This window comes from Phyllobates terribilis, unplaced genomic scaffold, assembly GCF_046119375.1.
Source record: "Phyllobates terribilis strain yellow unplaced genomic scaffold, ASM4611937v1 Scaffold_40__1_contigs__length_11209783, whole genome shotgun sequence".
NCBI classification, from domain to species: domain Eukaryota; kingdom Metazoa; phylum Chordata; class Amphibia; order Anura; family Dendrobatidae; genus Phyllobates; species Phyllobates terribilis.
This window is the reverse complement of record NW_027362800.1, coordinates 7,034,612-7,051,955: the sequence shown is the minus strand read 5'-3', so window position 1 is coordinate 7,051,955 and position 17,344 is coordinate 7,034,612. Positions and strand designations below refer to the sequence as shown.

Below are 17,344 nucleotides of genomic sequence, written 5' to 3'. Positions count from 1 at the left end.
ACAGGTGGTGAGATAAGCTGCACAATATAATTGACCTTTCAGTATATTGTTGCACACACACCATCTATTTAGCAAATGCCCTTGTTATCAACAGCAGCCTTTTAAACTCACCTGAGCTAACAGGTATGTGAGCTGGTTACTCTGCTGCGCTTAAAATTTCTTTTTTGGTTTGCTACAATGCCTTTTCTGAAACGTTGTCTCCCTCTGCTGGAACACTGACTTCTTTCATTTAATGCCTGCAGACTATAAAAGAGAAACCAACCCAAAAAGTTTGGTTGATTAGTCTGTGGCATTCTTTTAAACTGTTGCTTATGGCGGTCTCTGTGAGCTTCTCAGTGACATTCAGCCATCCAGGTATCCCGCCTGCAGTAGACGGAATGTGGCAATGGAACGCTGGCTGCGCGTGTCATAATAGGCTCTGAGCCTTTATATACCTGCGCACAGCAGCAGCCACCTTCAGTCTGCTGCTGGACAGCCAGCAGCAGCAGCAGCAGGAGAGGTAATTAATCAGCAACCCTCCTGCTAAGGGTAGACAGCTGCTCGTTCCACCCCCCCCCCGCCTTAATTGGTTCTCCTCCCTTCCAACGGTGTTGAGGCGGGTGGGAACAGCCGGGGGTTGAGGGTACTGTGCTAAAAGAGGTGGAGTTATGCAGATCTAAAACGCGTGGATTGCAGCAGCAGCAAGCCGAAAAGTGCAGGCATGTGAGGGATCTAGAGGTTGACAGCATGTCTTCTTAACGGGAGTCCAGGTGGCCATCTCCACAAATGGACTTTTCAGAATCCTTGGGTGGCACCGTAGTCGGAAACCAATTCTGGTTATCGCTTCTCGGCCTTTTGGCTAAGATCAAGTGTAGTATCTGTTCTTATCAGTTTAATATCTGATACGTCCCCTATCTGGGGACCATATATTAAATGGATTTTTAGAACAGGGAGATGGAAAAAGAGCTTGCTCTGTCCACTCCACGCATTGACCTGGTATTGCAGTATCTCCAGGACCGGTGCACCCCTTCTTTAATGCAGTTTCTAAAATCAGAAAGAATTGAATTCAATGCTTTTTGTTCATTTTGCTTGTTTGTCGGATTTTGGGATGGACTCTTTGGCTTTGCTTTTCTTCTCCTCATTGGATTTTTCATGTTAAAAGTTGCAGAAGCCAGATGACAAGCTCATTTTGGTTCAACTTCAGCAACTGTGCATTGCATTGCCATGTAATGTAATGTAATGCAATGCTATCTATCTAGCTCTCCCTCTATACTTCCTTTTGGATAAACAGACATATTAGGCAAGCATTTTGGAGCTTTCACCTAAATAACTACAGGTGGTGAGATAAGCTGCACAATATAATTGACCTTTCAGTATATTGTTGCACACACACCATCTATTTAGCAAATGCCCTTGTTATCAACAGCAGCCTTTTAAACTCACCTGAGCTAACAGGTATGTGAGCTGGTTACTCTGCTGCGCTTAAAATTTCTTTTTTGGTTTGCTACAATGCCTTTTCTGAAACGTTGTCTCCCTCTGCTGGAACACTGACTTCTTTCATTTAATGCCTGCAGACTATAAAAGAGAAACCAACCCAAAAAGTTTGGTTGATTAGTCTGTGGCATTCTTTTAAACTGTTGCTTATGGCGGTCTCTGTGAGCTTCTCAGTGACATTCAGCCATCCAGGTATCCCGCCTGCAGTAGACGGAATGTGGCAATGGAACGCTGGCTGCGCGTGTCATAATAGGCTCTGAGCCTTTATATACCTGCGCACAGCAGCAGCCACCTTCAGTCTGCTGCTGGACAGCCAGCAGCAGCAGCAGCAGGAGAGGTAATTAATCAGCAACCCTCCTGCTAAGGGTAGACAGCTGCTCGTTCCACCCCCCCCCCGCCTTAACTGGTTCTCCTCCCTTCCAACGGTGTTGAGGCGGGTGGGAACAGCCGGGGGTTGAGGGTACTGTGCTAAAAGAGGTGGAGTTATGCAGATCTAAAACGCGTGGATTGCAGCAGCAGCAAGCCGAAAAGTGCAGGCATGTGAGGGATCTAGAGGTTGACAGCATGTCTTCTTAACGGGAGTCCAGGTGGCCATCTCCACAAATGGACTTTTCAGAATCCTTGGGTGGCACCGTAGTCGGAAACCAATTCTGGTTATCGCTTCTCGGCCTTTTGGCTAAGATCAAGTGTAGTATCTGTTCTTATCAGTTTAATATCTGATACGTCCCCTATCTGGGGACCATATATTAAATGGATTTTTAGAACAGGGAGATGGAAAAAGAGCTTGCTCTGTCCACTCCACGCATTGACCTGGTATTGCAGTATCTCCAGGACCGGTGCACCCCTTCTTTAATGCAGTTTCTAAAATCAGAAAGAATTGAATTCAATGCTTTTTGTTCATTTTGCTTGTTTGTCGGATTTTGGGATGGACTCTTTGGCTTTGCTTTTCTTCTCCTCATTGGATTTTTCATGTTAAAAGTTGCAGAAGCCAGATGACAAGCTCATTTTGGTTCAACTTCAGCAACTGTGCATTGCATTGCCATGTAATGTAATGTAATGCAATGCTATCTATCTAGCTCTCCCTCTATACTTCCTTTTGGATAAACAGACATATTAGGCAAGCATTTTGGAGCTTTCACCTAAATAACTACAGGTGGTGAGATAAGCTGCACAATATAATTGACCTTTCAGTATATTGTTGCACACACACCATCTATTTAGCAAATGCCCTTGTTATCAACAGCAGCCTTTTAAACTCACCTGAGCTAACAGGTATGTGAGCTGGTTACTCTGCTGCGCTTAAAATTTCTTTTTTGGTTTGCTACAATGCCTTTTCTGAAACGTTGTCTCCCTCTGCTGGAACACTGACTTCTTTCATTTAATGCCTGCAGACTATAAAAGAGAAACCAACCCAAAAAGTTTGGTTGATTAGTCTGTGGCATTCTTTTAAACTGTTGCTTATGGCGGTCTCTGTGAGCTTCTCAGTGACATTCAGCCATCCAGGTATCCCGCCTGCAGTAGACGGAATGTGGCAATGGAACGCTGGCTGCGCGTGTCATAATAGGCTCTGAGCCTTTATATACCTGCGCACAGCAGCAGCCACCTTCAGTCTGCTGCTGGACAGCCAGCAGCAGCAGCAGCAGGAGAGGTAATTAATCAGCAACCCTCCTGCTAAGGGTAGACAGCTGCTCGTTCCACCCCCCCCCCGCCTTAATTGGTTCTCCTCCCTTCCAACGGTGTTGAGGCGGGTGGGAACAGCCGGGGGTTGAGGGTACTGTGCTAAAAGAGGTGGAGTTATGCAGATCTAAAACGCGTGGATTGCAGCAGCAGCAAGCCGAAAAGTGCAGGCATGTGAGGGATCTAGAGGTTGACAGCATGTCTTCTTAACGGGAGTCCAGGTGGCCATCTCCACAAATGGACTTTTCAGAATCCTTGGGTGGCACCGTAGTCGGAAACCAATTCTGGTTATCGCTTCTCGGCCTTTTGGCTAAGATCAAGTGTAGTATCTGTTCTTATCAGTTTAATATCTGATACGTCCCCTATCTGGGGACCATATATTAAATGGATTTTTAGAACAGGGAGATGGAAAAAGAGCTTGCTCTGTCCACTCCACGCATTGACCTGGTATTGCAGTATCTCCAGGACCGGTGCACCCCTTCTTTAATGCAGTTTCTAAAATCAGAAAGAATTGAATTCAATGCTTTTTGTTCATTTTGCTTGTTTGTCGGATTTTGGGATGGACTCTTTGGCTTTGCTTTTCTTCTCCTCATTGGATTTTTCATGTTAAAAGTTGCAGAAGCCAGATGACAAGCTCATTTTGGTTCAACTTCAGCAACTGTGCATTGCATTGCCATGTAATGTAATGTAATGCAATGCTATCTATCTAGCTCTCCCTCTATACTTCCTTTTGGATAAACAGACATATTAGGCAAGCATTTTGGAGCTTTCACCTAAATAACTACAGGTGGTGAGATAAGCTGCACAATATAATTGACCTTTCAGTATATTGTTGCACACACACCATCTATTTAGCAAATGCCCTTGTTATCAACAGCAGCCTTTTAAACTCACCTGAGCTAACAGGTATGTGAGCTGGTTACTCTGCTGCGCTTAAAATTTCTTTTTTGGTTTGCTACAATGCCTTTTCTGAAACGTTGTCTCCCTCTGCTGGAACACTGACTTCTTTCATTTAATGCCTGCAGACTATAAAAGAGAAACCAACCCAAAAAGTTTGGTTGATTAGTCTGTGGCATTCTTTTAAACTGTTGCTTATGGCGGTCTCTGTGAGCTTCTCAGTGACATTCAGCCATCCAGGTATCCCGCCTGCAGTAGACGGAATGTGGCAATGGAACGCTGGCTGCGCGTGTCATAATAGGCTCTGAGCCTTTATATACCTGCGCACAGCAGCAGCCACCTTCAGTCTGCTGCTGGACAGCCAGCAGCAGCAGCAGCAGGAGAGGTAATTAATCAGCAACCCTCCTGCTAAGGGTAGACAGCTGCTCGTTCCACCCCCCCCCCGCCTTAATTGGTTCTCCTCCCTTCCAACGGTGTTGAGGCGGGTGGGAACAGCCGGGGGTTGAGGGTACTGTGCTAAAAGAGGTGGAGTTATGCAGATCTAAAACGCGTGGATTGCAGCAGCAGCAAGCCGAAAAGTGCAGGCATGTGAGGGATCTAGAGGTTGACAGCATGTCTTCTTAACGGGAGTCCAGGTGGCCATCTCCACAAATGGACTTTTCAGAATCCTTGGGTGGCACCGTAGTCGGAAACCAATTCTGGTTATCGCTTCTCGGCCTTTTGGCTAAGATCAAGTGTAGTATCTGTTCTTATCAGTTTAATATCTGATACGTCCCCTATCTGGGGACCATATATTAAATGGATTTTTAGAACAGGGAGATGGAAAAAGAGCTTGCTCTGTCCACTCCACGCATTGACCTGGTATTGCAGTATCTCCAGGACCGGTGCACCCCTTCTTTAATGCAGTTTCTAAAATCAGAAAGAATTGAATTCAATGCTTTTTGTTCATTTTGCTTGTTTGTCGGATTTTGGGATGGACTCTTTGGCTTTGCTTTTCTTCTCCTCATTGGATTTTTCATGTTAAAAGTTGCAGAAGCCAGATGACAAGCTCATTTTGGTTCAACTTCAGCAACTGTGCATTGCATTGCCATGTAATGTAATGTAATGCAATGCTATCTATCTAGCTCTCCCTCTATACTTCCTTTTGGATAAACAGACATATTAGGCAAGCATTTTGGAGCTTTCACCTAAATAACTACAGGTGGTGAGATAAGCTGCACAATATAATTGACCTTTCAGTATATTGTTGCACACACACCATCTATTTAGCAAATGCCCTTGTTATCAACAGCAGCCTTTTAAACTCACCTGAGCTAACAGGTATGTGAGCTGGTTACTCTGCTGCGCTTAAAATATCTTTTTTGGTTTGCTACAATGCCTTTTCTGAAACGTTGTCTCCCTCTGCTGGAACACTGACTTCTTTCATTTAATGCCTGCAGACTATAAAAGAGAAACCAACCCAAAAAGTTTGGTTGATTAGTCTGTGGCATTCTTTTAAACTGTTGCTTATGGCGGTCTCTGTGAGCTTCTCAGTGACATTCAGCCATCCAGGTATCCCGCCTGCAGTAGACGGAATGTGGCAATGGAACGCTGGCTGCGCGTGTCATAATAGGCTCTGAGCCTTTATATACCTGCGCACAGCAGCAGCCACCTTCAGTCTGCTGCTGGACAGCCAGCAGCAGCAGCAGCAGGAGAGGTAATTAATCAGCAACCCTCCTGCTAAGGGTAGACAGCTGCTCGTTCCACCCCCCCCCCCGCCTTAATTGGTTCTCCTCCCTTCCAACGGTGTTGAGGCGGGTGGGAACAGCCGGGGGTTGAGGGTACTGTGCTAAAAGAGGTGGAGTTATGCAGATCTAAAACGCGTGGATTGCAGCAGCAGCAAGCCGAAAAGTGCAGGCATGTGAGGGATCTAGAGGTTGACAGCATGTCTTCTTAACGGGAGTCCAGGTGGCCATCTCCACAAATGGACTTTTCAGAATCCTTGGGTGGCACCGTAGTCGGAAACCAATTCTGGTTATCGCTTCTCGGCCTTTTGGCTAAGATCAAGTGTAGTATCTGTTCTTATCAGTTTAATATCTGATACGTCCCCTATCTGGGGACCATATATTAAATGGATTTTTAGAACAGGGAGATGGAAAAAGAGCTTGCTCTGTCCACTCCACGCATTGACCTGGTATTGCAGTATCTCCAGGACCGGTGCACCCCTTCTTTAATGCAGTTTCTAAAATCAGAAAGAATTGAATTCAATGCTTTTTGTTCATTTTGCTTGTTTGTCGGATTTTGGGATGGACTCTTTGGCTTTGCTTTTCTTCTCCTCATTGGATTTTTCATGTTAAAAGTTGCAGAAGTCAGATGACAAGCTCATTTTGGTTCAACTTCAGCAACTGTGCATTGCATTGCCATGTAATGCAATGTAATGCAATGCTATCTATCTAGCTCTCCCTCTATACTTCCTTTTGGATAAACAGACATATTAGGCAAGCATTTTGGAGCTTTCACTTAAATAACTACAGGTGGTGAGATAAGCTGCACAATATAATTGACCTTTCAGTATATTATTGCACACACACCATCTATTTAGCAAATGCCCTTGTTATCAACAGCAGCCTTTTAAACTCACCTGAGCTAACAGGTATGTGAGCTGGTTACTCTGCTGCGCTTAAAATTTCTTTTTTGGTTTGCTACAATGCCTTTTCTGAAACGTTGTCTCCCTCTGCTGGAACACTGACTTCTTTCATTTAATGCCTGCAGACTATAAAAGAGAAACCAACCCAAAAAGTTTGGTTGATTAGTCTGTGGCATTCTTTTAAACTGTTGCTTATGGCGGTCTCTGTGAGCTTCTCAGTGACATTCAGCCATCCAGGTATCCCGCCTGCAGTAGACGGAATGTGGCAATGGAACGCTGGCTGCGCGTGTCATAATAGGCTCTGAGCCTTTATATACCTGCGCACAGCAGCAGCCACCTTCAGTCTGCTGCTGGACAGCCAGCAGCAGCAGCAGCAGGAGAGGTAATTAATCAGCAACCCTCCTGCTAAGGGTAGACAGCTGCTCGTTCCACCCCCCCCCCGCCTTAATTGGTTCTCCTCCCTTCCAACGGTGTTGAGGCGGGTGGGAACAGCCGGGGGTTGAGGGTACTGTGCTAAAAGAGGTGGAGTTATGCAGATCTAAAACGCGTGGATTGCAGCAGCAGCAAGCCGAAAAGTGCAGGCATGTGAGGGATCTAGAGGTTGACAGCATGTTTTCTTAACAGGAGTCCAGGTGGCCATCTCCACAAATGGACTTTTCAGAATCCTTGGGTGGCACCGTAGTCGGAAACCAATTCTGGTTATCGCTTTTCGGCCTTTTGGCTAAGATCAAGTGTAGTATCTGTTCTTATCAGTTTAATATCTGATACGTCCCCTATCTGGGGACCATATATTAAATGGATTTTTGGAACAGGGAGATGGAAAAAGAGCTTGCTCTGTCCACTCCACGCATTGACCTGGTATTGCAGTATCTCCAGAACCGGTGCACCCCTTCTTTAATGCAGTTTCTAAAATCAGAAAGAATTGAATTCAATGCTTTTTGTTCATTTTGCTTGTTTGTCGGATTTTGGGATGGACTCTTTGGCTTTGCTTTTCTTCTCCTCATTGGATTTTTCATGTTAAAAGTTGCAGAAGCCAGATGACAAGCTCATTTTGGTTCAACTTCAGCAACTGTGCATTGCATTGCCATGTAATGTAATGTAATGCGATGCTATCTATCTAGCTCTCCCTCTATACTTCCTTTTGGATAAACAGACATATTAGGCAAGCATTTTGGAGCTTTCACCTAAATAACTACAGGTGGTGAGATAAGCTGCACAATATAATTGACCTTTCAGTATATTGTTGCACACACACCATCTATTTAGCAAATGCCCTTGTTATCAACAGCAGCCTTTTAAACTCACCTGAGCTAACAGGTATGTGAGCTGGTTACTCTGCTGCGCTTAAAATTTCTTTTTTGGTTTGCTACAATGCCTTTTCTGAAACGTTGTCTCCCTCTGCTGGAACACTGACTTCTTTCATTTAATGCCTGCAGACTATAAAAGAGAAACCAACCCAAAATGTTTGGTTGATTAGTCTGTGGCATTCTTTTAAACTGTTGCTTATGGCGGTCTCTGTGAGCTTCTCAGTGACATTCAGCCATCCAGGTATCCCGCCTGCAGTAGACGGAATGTGGCAATGGAACGCTGGCTGCGCGTGTCATAATAGGCTCTGAGCCTTTATATACCTGCGCACAGCAGCAGCCACCTTCAGTCTGCTGCTGGACAGCCAGCAGCAGCAGCAGCAGGAGAGGTAATTAATCAGCAACCCTCCTGCTAAGGGTAGACAGCTGCTCGTTCCACCCCCCCCCCCCCCGCCTTAATTGGTTCTCCTCCCTTCCAACGGTGTTGAGGCGGGTGGGAACAGCCGGGGGTTGAGGGTACTGTGCTAAAAGAGGTGGAGTTATGCAGATCTAAAACGCGTGGATTGCAGCAGCAGCAAGCCGAAAAGTGCAGGCATGTGAGGGATCTAGAGGTTGACAGCATGTCTTCTTAACGGGAGTCCAGGTGGCCATCTCCACAAATGGACTTTTCAGAATCCTTGGGTGGCACCGTAGTCGGAAACCAATTCTGGTTATCGCTTCTCGGCCTTTTGGCTAAGATCAAGTGTAGTATCTGTTCTTATCAGTTTAATATCTGATACGTCCCCTATCTGGGGACCATATATTAAATGGATTTTTAGAACAGGGAGATGGAAAAAGAGCTTGCTCTGTCCACTCCACGCATTGACCTGGTATTGCAGTATCTCCAGGACCGGTGCACCCCTTCTTTAATGCAGTTTCTAAAATCAGAAAGAATTGAATTCAATGCTTTTTGTTCATTTTGCTTGTTTGTCGGATTTTGGGATGGACTCTTTGGCTTTGCTTTTCTTCTCCTCATTGGATTTTTCATGTTAAAAGTTGCAGAAGCCAGATGACAAGCTCATTTTGGTTCAACTTCAGCAACTGTGCATTGCATTGCCATGTAATGTAATGTAATGCAATGCTATCTATCTAGCTCTCCCTCTATACTTCCTTTTGGATAAACAGACATATTAGGCAAGCATTTTGGAGCTTTCACCTAAATAACTACAGGTGGTGAGATAAGCTGCACAATATAATTGACCTTTCAGTATATTGTTGCACACACACCATCTATTTAGCAAATGCCCTTGTAATCAACAGGAGCCTTTTAAACTCACCTGAGCTAACAGGTATGTGAGCTGGTTACTCTGCTGCGCTTAAAATTTCTTTTTTGGTTTGCTACAATGCCTTTTCTGAAACGTTGTCTCCCTCTGCTGGAACACTGACTTCTTTCATTTAATGCCTGCAGACTATAAAAGAGAAACCAACCCAAAAAGTTTGGTTGATTAGTCTGTGGCATTCTTTTAAACTGTTGCTTATGGCGGTCTCTGTGAGCTTCTCAGTGACATTCAGCCATCCAGGTATCCCGCCTGCAGTAGACGGAATGTGGCAATGGAACGCTGGCTGCGCGTGTCATAATAGGCTCTGAGCCTTTATATACCTGCGCACAGCAGCAGCCACCTTCAGTCTGCTGCTGGACAGCCAGCAGCAGCAGCAGCAGGAGAGGTAATTAATCAGCAACCCTCCTGCTAAGGGTAGACAGCTGCTCGTTCCACCCCCCCCCCGCCTTAATTGGTTCTCCTCCCTTCCAACGGTGTTGAGGCGGGTGGGAACAGCCGGGGGTTGAGGGTACTGTGCTAAAAGAGGTGGAGTTATGCAGATCTAAAACGCGTGGATTGCAGCAGCAGCAAGCCGAAAAGTGCAGGCATGTGAGGGATCTAGAGGTTGACAGCATGTCTTCTTAACGGGAGTCCAGGTGGCCATCTCCACAAATGGACTTTTCAGAATCCTTGGGTGGCACCGTAGTCGGAAACCAATTCTGGTTATCGCTTCTCGGCCTTTTGGCTAAGATCAAGTGTAGTATCTGTTCTTATCAGTTTAATATCTGATACGTCCCCTATCTGGGGACCATATATTAAATGGATTTTTAGAACAGGGAGATGGAAAAAGAGCTTGCTCTGTCCACTCCACGCATTGACCTGGTATTGCAGTATCTCCAGGACCGGTGCACCCCTTCTTTAATGCAGTTTCTAAAATCAGAAAGAATTGAATTCAATGCTTTTTGTTCATTTTGCTTGTTTGTCGGATTTTGGGATGGACTCTTTGGCTTTGCTTTTCTTCTCCTCATTGGATTTTTCATGTTAAAAGTTGCAGAAGCCAGATGACAAGCTCATTTTGGTTCAACTTCAGCAACTGTGCATTGCATTGCCATGTAATGTAATGTAATGCAATGCTATCTATCTAGCTCTCCCTCTATACTTCCTTTTGGATAAACAGACATATTAGGCAAGCATTTTGGAGCTTTCACCTAAATAACTACAGGTGGTGAGATAAGCTGCACAATATAATTGACCTTTCAGTATATTGTTGCACACACACCATCTATTTAGCAAATGCCCTTGTTATCAACAGCAGCCTTTTAAACTCACCTGAGCTAACAGGTATGTGAGCTGGTTACTCTGCTGCGCTTAAAATTTCTTTTTTGGTTTGCTACAATGCCTTTTCTGAAACGTTGTCTCCCTCTGCTGGAACACTGACTTCTTTCATTTAATGCCTGCAGACTATAAAAGAGAAACCAACCCAAAAAGTTTGGTTGATTAGTCTGTGGCATTCTTTTAAACTGTTGCTTATGGCGGTCTCTGTGAGCTTCTCAGTGACATTCAGCCATCCAGGTATCCCGCCTGCAGTAGACGGAATGTGGCAATGGAACGCTGGCTGCGCGTGTCATAATAGGCTCTGAGCCTTTATATACCTGCGCACAGCAGCAGCCACCTTCAGTCTGCTGCTGGACAGCCAGCAGCAGCAGCAGCAGGAGAGGTAATTAATCAGCAACCCTCCTGCTAAGGGTAGACAGCTGCTCGTTCCACCCCCCCCCCGCCTTAATTGGTTCTCCTCCCTTCCAACGGTGTTGAGGCGGGTGGGAACAGCCGGGGGTTGAGGGTACTGTGCTAAAAGAGGTGGAGTTATGCAGATCTAAAACGCGTGGATTGCAGCAGCAGCAAGCCGAAAAGTGCAGGCATGTGAGGGATCTAGAGGTTGACAGCATGTCTTCTTAACGGGAGTCCAGGTGGCCATCTCCACAAATGGACTTTTCAGAATCCTTGGGTGGCACCGTAGTCGGAAACCAATTCTGGTTATCGCTTCTCGGCCTTTTGGCTAAGATCAAGTGTAGTATCTGTTCTTATCAGTTTAATATCTGATACGTCCCCTATCTGGGGACCATATATTAAATGGATTTTTAGAACAGGGAGATGGAAAAAGAGCTTGCTCTGTCCACTCCACGCATTGACCTGGTATTGCAGTATCTCCAGGACCGGTGCACCCCTTCTTTAATGCAGTTTCTAAAATCAGAAAGAATTGAATTCAATGCTTTTTGTTCATTTTGCTTGTTTGTCGGATTTTGGGATGGACTCTTTGGCTTTGCTTTTCTTCTCCTCATTGGATTTTTCATGTTAAAAGTTGCAGAAGCCAGATGACAAGCTCATTTTGGTTCAACTTCAGCAACTGTGCATTGCATTGCCATGTAATGTAATGTAATGCAATGCTATCTATCTAGCTCTCCCTCTATACTTCCTTTTGGATAAACAGACATATTAGGCAAGCATTTTGGAGCTTTCACCTAAATAACTACAGGTGGTGAGATAAGCTGCACAATATAATTGACCTTTCAGTATATTGTTGCACACACACCATCTATTTAGCAAATGCCCTTGTTATCAACAGCAGCCTTTTAAACTCACCTGAGCTAACAGGTATGTGAGCTGGTTACTCTGCTGCGCTTAAAATTTCTTTTTTGGTTTGCTACAATGCCTTTTCTGAAACGTTGTCTCCCTCTGCTGGAACACTGACTTCTTTCATTTAATGCCTGCAGACTATAAAAGAGAAACCAACCCAAAAAGTTTGGTTGATTAGTCTGTGGCATTCTTTTAAACTGTTGCTTATGGCGGTCTCTGTGAGCTTCTCAGTGACATTCAGCCATCCAGGTATCCCGCCTGCAGTAGACGGAATGTGGCAATGGAACGCTGGCTGCGCGTGTCATAATAGGCTCTGAGCCTTTATATACCTGCGCACAGCAGCAGCCACCTTCAGTCTGCTGCTGGACAGCCAGCAGCAGCAGGAGAGGTAATTAATCAGCAACCCTCCTGCTAAGGGTAGACAGCTGCTCGTTCCACCCCCCCCCCCGCCTTAATTGGTTCTCCTCCCTTCCAACGGTGTTGAGGCGGGTGGGAACAGCCGGGGGTTGAGGGTACTGTGCTAAAAGAGGTGGAGTTATGCAGATCTAAAACGCGTGGATTGCAGCAGCAGCAAGCCGAAAAGTGCAGGCATGTGAGGGATCTAGAGGTTGACAGCATGTCTTCTTAACGGGAGTCCAGGTGGCCATCTCCACAAATGGACTTTTCAGAATCCTTGGGTGGCACCGTAGTCGGAAACCAATTCTGGTTATCGCTTCTCGGCCTTTTGGCTAAGATCAAGTGTAGTATCTGTTCTTATCAGTTTAATATCTGATACGTCCCCTATCTGGGGACCATATATTAAATGGATTTTTAGAACAGGGAGATGGAAAAAGAGCTTGCTCTGTCCACTCCACGCATTGACCTGGTATTGCAGTATCTCCAGGACCGGTGCACCCCTTCTTTAATGCAGTTTCTAAAATCAGAAAGAATTGAATTCAATGCTTTTTGTTCATTTTGCTTGTTTGTCGGATTTTGGGATGGACTCTTTGGCTTTGCTTTTCTTCTCCTCATTGGATTTTTCATGTTAAAAGTTGCAGAAGCCAGATGACAAGCTCATTTTGGTTCAACTTCAGCAACTGTGCATTGCATTGCCATGTAATGTAATGTAATGCAATGCTATCTATCTAGCTCTCCCTCTATACTTCCTTTTGGATAAACAGACATATTAGGCAAGCATTTTGGAGCTTTCACCTAAATAACTACAGGTGGTGAGATAAGCTGCACAATATAATTGACCTTTCAGTATATTGTTGCACACACACCATCTATTTAGCAAATGCCCTTGTTATCAACAGCAGCCTTTTAAACTCACCTGAGCTAACAGGTATGTGAGCTGGTTACTCTGCTGCGCTTAAAATTTCTTTTTTGGTTTGCTACAATGCCTTTTCTGAAACGTTGTCTCCCTCTGCTGGAACACTGACTTCTTTCATTTAATGCCTGCAGACTATAAAAGAGAAACCAACCCAAAAAGTTTGGTTGATTAGTCTGTGGCATTCTTTTAAACTGTTGCTTATGGCGGTCTCTGTGAGCTTCTCAGTGACATTCAGCCATCCAGGTATCCTGCCTGCAGTAGACGGAATGTGGCAATGGAACGCTGGCTGCGCGTGTCATAATAGGCTCTGAGCCTTTATATACCTGCCCACAGCAGCAGCCACCTTCAGTCTGCTGCTGGACAGCCAGCAGCAGCAGCAGCAGGAGAGGTAATTAATCAGCAACCCTCCTGCTAAGGGTAGACAGCTGCTCGTTCCACCCCCCCCCCCCCCCGCCTTAATTGGTTCTCCTCCCTTCCAACGGTGTTGAGGCGGGTGGGAACAGCCGGGGGTTGAGGGTACTGTGCTAAAAGAGGTGGAGTTATGCAGATCTAAAACGCGTGGATTGCAGCAGCAGCAAGCCGAAAAGTGCAGGCATGTGAGGGATCTAGAGGTTGACAGCATGTCTTCTTAACGGGAGTCCAGGTGGCCATCTCCACAAATGGACTTTTCAGAATCCTTGGGTGGCACCGTAGTCGGAAACCAATTCTGGTTATCGCTTCTCGGCCTTTTGGCTAAGATCAAGTGTAGTATCTGTTCTTATCAGTTTAATATCTGATACGTCCCCTATCTGGGGACCATATATTAAATGGATTTTTAGAACAGGGAGATGGAAAAAGAGCTTGCTCTGTCCACTCCACGCATTGACCTGGTATTGCAGTATCTCCAGGACCGGTGCACCCCTTCTTTAATGCAGTTTCTAAAATCAGAAAGAATTGAATTCAATGCTTTTTGTTCATTTTGCTTGTTTGTCGGATTTTGGGATGGACTCTTTGGCTTTGCTTTTCTTCTCCTCATTGGATTTTTCATGTTAAAAGTTGCAGAAGTCAGATGACAAGCTCATTTTGGTTCAACTTCAGCAACTGTGCATTGCATTGCCATGTAATGTAATGTAATGCAATGCTATCTATCTAGCTCTCCCTCTATACTTCCTTTTGGATAAACAGACATATTAGGCAAGCATTTTGGAGCTTTCACCTAAATAACTACAGGTGGTGAGATAAGCTGCACAATATAATTGACCTTTCAGTATATTGTTGCACACACACCATCTATTTAGCAAATGCCCTTGTTATCAACAGCAGCCTTTTAAACTCACCTGAGCTAACAGGTATGTGAGCTGGTTACTCTGCTGCGCTTAAAATTTCTTTTTTGGTTTGCTACAATGCCTTTTCTGAAACGTTGTCTCCCTCTGCTGGAACACTGACTTCTTTCATTTAATGCCTGCAGACTATAAAAGAGAAACCAACCCAAAAAGTTTGGTTGATTAGTCTGTGGCATTCTTTTAAACTGTTGCTTATGGCGGTCTCTGTGAGCTTCTCAGTGACATTCAGCCATCCAGGTATCCCGCCTGCAGTAGACGGAATGTGGCAATGGAACGCTGGCTGCGCGTGTCATAATAGGCTCTGAGCCTTTATATACCTGCGCACAGCAGCAGCCACCTTCAGTCTGCTGCTGGACAGCCAGCAGCAGCAGCAGCAGGAGAGGTAATTAATCAGCAACCCTCCTGCTAAGGGTAGACAGCTGCTCGTTCCACCCCCCCCCCCGCCTTAATTGGTTCTCCTCCCTTCCAACGGTGTTGAGGCGGGTGGGAACAGCCGGGGGTTGAGGGTACTGTGCTAAAAGAGGTGGAGTTATGCAGGTCTAAAACGCGTGGATTGCAGCAGCAGCAAGCCGAAAAGTGCAGGCATGTGAGGGATCTAGAGGTTGACAGCATGTCTTCTTAACGGGAGTCCAGGTGGCCATCTCCACAAATGGACTTTTCAGAATCCTTGGGTGGCACCGTAGTCGGAAACCAATTCTGGTTATCGCTTCTCGGCCTTTTGGCTAAGATCAAGTGTAGTATCTGTTCTTATCAGTTTAATATCTGATACGTCCCCTATCTGGGGACCATATATTAAATGGATTTTTAGAACAGGGAGATGGAAAAAGAGCTTGCTCTGTCCACTCCACGCATTGACCTGGTATTGCAGTATCTCCAGGACCGGTGCACCCCTTCTTTAATGCAGTTTCTAAAATCAGAAAGAATTGAATTCAATGCTTTTTGTTCATTTTGCTTGTTTGTCGGATTTTGGGATGGACTCTTTGGCTTTGCTTTTCTTCTCCTCATTGGATTTTTCATGTTAAAAGTTGCAGAAGCCAGATGACAAGCTCATTTTGGTTCAACTTCAGCAACTGTGCATTGCATTGCCATGTAATGTAATGTAATGCAATGCTATCTATCTAGCTCTCCCTCTATACTTCCTTTTGGATAAACAGACATATTAGGCAAGCATTTTGGAGCTTTCACCTAAATAACTACAGGTGGTGAGATAAGCTGCACAATATAATTGACCTTTCAGTATATTGTTGCACACACACCATCTATTTAGCAAATGCCCTTGTTATCAACAGCAGCCTTTTAAACTCACCTGAGCTAACAGGTATGTGAGCTGGTTACTCTGCTGCGCTTAAAATTTCTTTTTTGGTTTGCTACAATGCCTTTTCTGAAACGTTGTCTCCCTCTGCTGGAACACTGACTTCTTTCATTTAATGCCTGCAGACTATAAAAGAGAAACCAACCCAAAAAGTTTGGTTGATTAGTCTGTGGCATTCTTTTAAACTGTTGCTTATGGCGGTCTCTGTGAGCTTCTCAGTGACATTCAGCCATCCAGGTATCCCGCCTGCAGTAGACGGAATGTGGCAATGGAACGCTGGCTGCGCGTGTCATAATAGGCTCTGAGCCTTTATATACCTGCGCACAGCAGCAGCCACCTTCAGTCTGCTGCTGGACAGCCAGCAGCAGCAGCAGCAGGAGAGGTAATTAATCAGCAACCCTCCTGCTAAGGGTAGACAGCTGCTCGTTCCACCCCCCCCCCCCCCGCCTTAATTGGTTCTCCTCCCTTCCAACGGTGTTGAGGCGGGTGGGAACAGCCGGGGGTTGAGGGTACTGTGCTAAAAGAGGTGGAGTTATGCAGATCTAAAACGCGTGGATTGCAGCAGCAGCAAGCCGAAAAGTGCAGGCATGTGAGGGATCTAGAGGTTGACAGCATGTCTTCTTAACGGGAGTCCAGGTGGCCATCTCCACAAATGGACTTTTCAGAATCCTTGGGTGGCACCGTAGTCGGAAACCAATTCTGGTTATCGCTTCTCGGCCTTTTGGCTAAGATCAAGTGTAGTATCTGTTCTTATCAGTTTAATATCTGATACGTCCCCTATCTGGGGACCATATATTAAATGGATTTTTAGAACAGGGAGATGGAAAAAGAGCTTGCTCTGTCCACTCCACGCATTGACCTGGTATTGCAGTATCTCCAGGACCGGTGCACCCCTTCTTTAATGCAGTTTCTAAAATCAGAAAGAATTGAATTCAATGCTTTTTGTTCATTTTGCTTGTTTGTCGGATTTTGGGATGGACTCTTTGGCTTTGCTTTTCTTCTCCTCATTGGATTTTTCATGTTAAAAGTTGCAGAAGTCAGATGACAAGCTCATTTTGGTTCAACTTCAGCAACTGTGCATTGCATTGCCATGTAATGTAATGTAATGCAATGCTATCTATCTAGCTCTCCCTCTATACTTCCTTTTGGATAAACAGACATATTAGGCAAGCATTTTGGAGCTTTCACCTAAATAACTACAGGTGGTGAGATAAGCTGCACAATATAATTGACCTTTCAGTATATTGTTGCACACACACCATCTATTTAGCAAATGCCCTTGTTATCAACAGCAGCCTTTTAAACTCACCTGAGCTAACAGGTATGTGAGCTGGTTACTCTGCTGCGCTTAAAATTTCTTTTTTGGTTTGCTACAATGCCTTTTCTGAAACGTTGTCTCCCTCTGCTGGAACACTGACTTCTTTCATTTAATGCCTGCAGACTATAAAAGAGAAACCAACCCAAAAAGTTTGGTTGATTAGTCTGTGGC

General features: G+C 45.1%; 13 non-coding genes across 13 annotated transcripts; all 13 read left to right on the top strand.

The window, feature by feature from the left end:
• The first annotated feature begins 818 nt into the window (after positions 1-818).
• On the top strand, positions 819-1,009 carry LOC141188931 (U2 spliceosomal RNA). The gene has a single exon (XR_012263006.1). It is a non-coding gene; the product is annotated as a U2 spliceosomal RNA (small nuclear RNA).
• A 1,120-nt stretch (positions 1,010-2,129) lies between these two features.
• Positions 2,130-2,320, top strand: LOC141188930 (U2 spliceosomal RNA). Its single transcript, XR_012263005.1, has one exon. It is a non-coding gene; the product is annotated as a U2 spliceosomal RNA (small nuclear RNA).
• Positions 2,321-3,440: 1,120 nt separating this feature from the next.
• LOC141188929 (U2 spliceosomal RNA) lies at positions 3,441-3,631 on the top strand. Its single transcript, XR_012263004.1, has one exon. It is a non-coding gene; the product is annotated as a U2 spliceosomal RNA (small nuclear RNA).
• A 1,120-nt stretch (positions 3,632-4,751) lies between these two features.
• Positions 4,752-4,942, top strand: LOC141188928 (U2 spliceosomal RNA). The gene has a single exon (XR_012263003.1). It is a non-coding gene; the product is annotated as a U2 spliceosomal RNA (small nuclear RNA).
• A 1,121-nt stretch (positions 4,943-6,063) lies between these two features.
• Positions 6,064-6,254, top strand: LOC141188927 (U2 spliceosomal RNA). The gene has a single exon (XR_012263002.1). It is a non-coding gene; the product is annotated as a U2 spliceosomal RNA (small nuclear RNA).
• A 1,120-nt stretch (positions 6,255-7,374) lies between these two features.
• LOC141185480 (U2 spliceosomal RNA) lies at positions 7,375-7,565 on the top strand. Its single transcript, XR_012260139.1, has one exon. It is a non-coding gene; the product is annotated as a U2 spliceosomal RNA (small nuclear RNA).
• A 1,124-nt stretch (positions 7,566-8,689) lies between these two features.
• LOC141188926 (U2 spliceosomal RNA) lies at positions 8,690-8,880 on the top strand. Its single transcript, XR_012263001.1, has one exon. It is a non-coding gene; the product is annotated as a U2 spliceosomal RNA (small nuclear RNA).
• A 1,120-nt stretch (positions 8,881-10,000) lies between these two features.
• Positions 10,001-10,191, top strand: LOC141188925 (U2 spliceosomal RNA). Its single transcript, XR_012263000.1, has one exon. It is a non-coding gene; the product is annotated as a U2 spliceosomal RNA (small nuclear RNA).
• Positions 10,192-11,311: 1,120 nt separating this feature from the next.
• LOC141188923 (U2 spliceosomal RNA) lies at positions 11,312-11,502 on the top strand. Its single transcript, XR_012262998.1, has one exon. It is a non-coding gene; the product is annotated as a U2 spliceosomal RNA (small nuclear RNA).
• A 1,115-nt stretch (positions 11,503-12,617) lies between these two features.
• On the top strand, positions 12,618-12,808 carry LOC141188922 (U2 spliceosomal RNA). The gene has a single exon (XR_012262997.1). It is a non-coding gene; the product is annotated as a U2 spliceosomal RNA (small nuclear RNA).
• Positions 12,809-13,933: 1,125 nt separating this feature from the next.
• LOC141188921 (U2 spliceosomal RNA) lies at positions 13,934-14,124 on the top strand. Its single transcript, XR_012262996.1, has one exon. It is a non-coding gene; the product is annotated as a U2 spliceosomal RNA (small nuclear RNA).
• Positions 14,125-15,245: 1,121 nt separating this feature from the next.
• On the top strand, positions 15,246-15,436 carry LOC141188920 (U2 spliceosomal RNA). The gene has a single exon (XR_012262995.1). It is a non-coding gene; the product is annotated as a U2 spliceosomal RNA (small nuclear RNA).
• Positions 15,437-16,560: 1,124 nt separating this feature from the next.
• LOC141188919 (U2 spliceosomal RNA) lies at positions 16,561-16,751 on the top strand. The gene has a single exon (XR_012262994.1). It is a non-coding gene; the product is annotated as a U2 spliceosomal RNA (small nuclear RNA).
• The last annotated feature ends 593 nt before the right edge of the window (positions 16,752-17,344 follow it).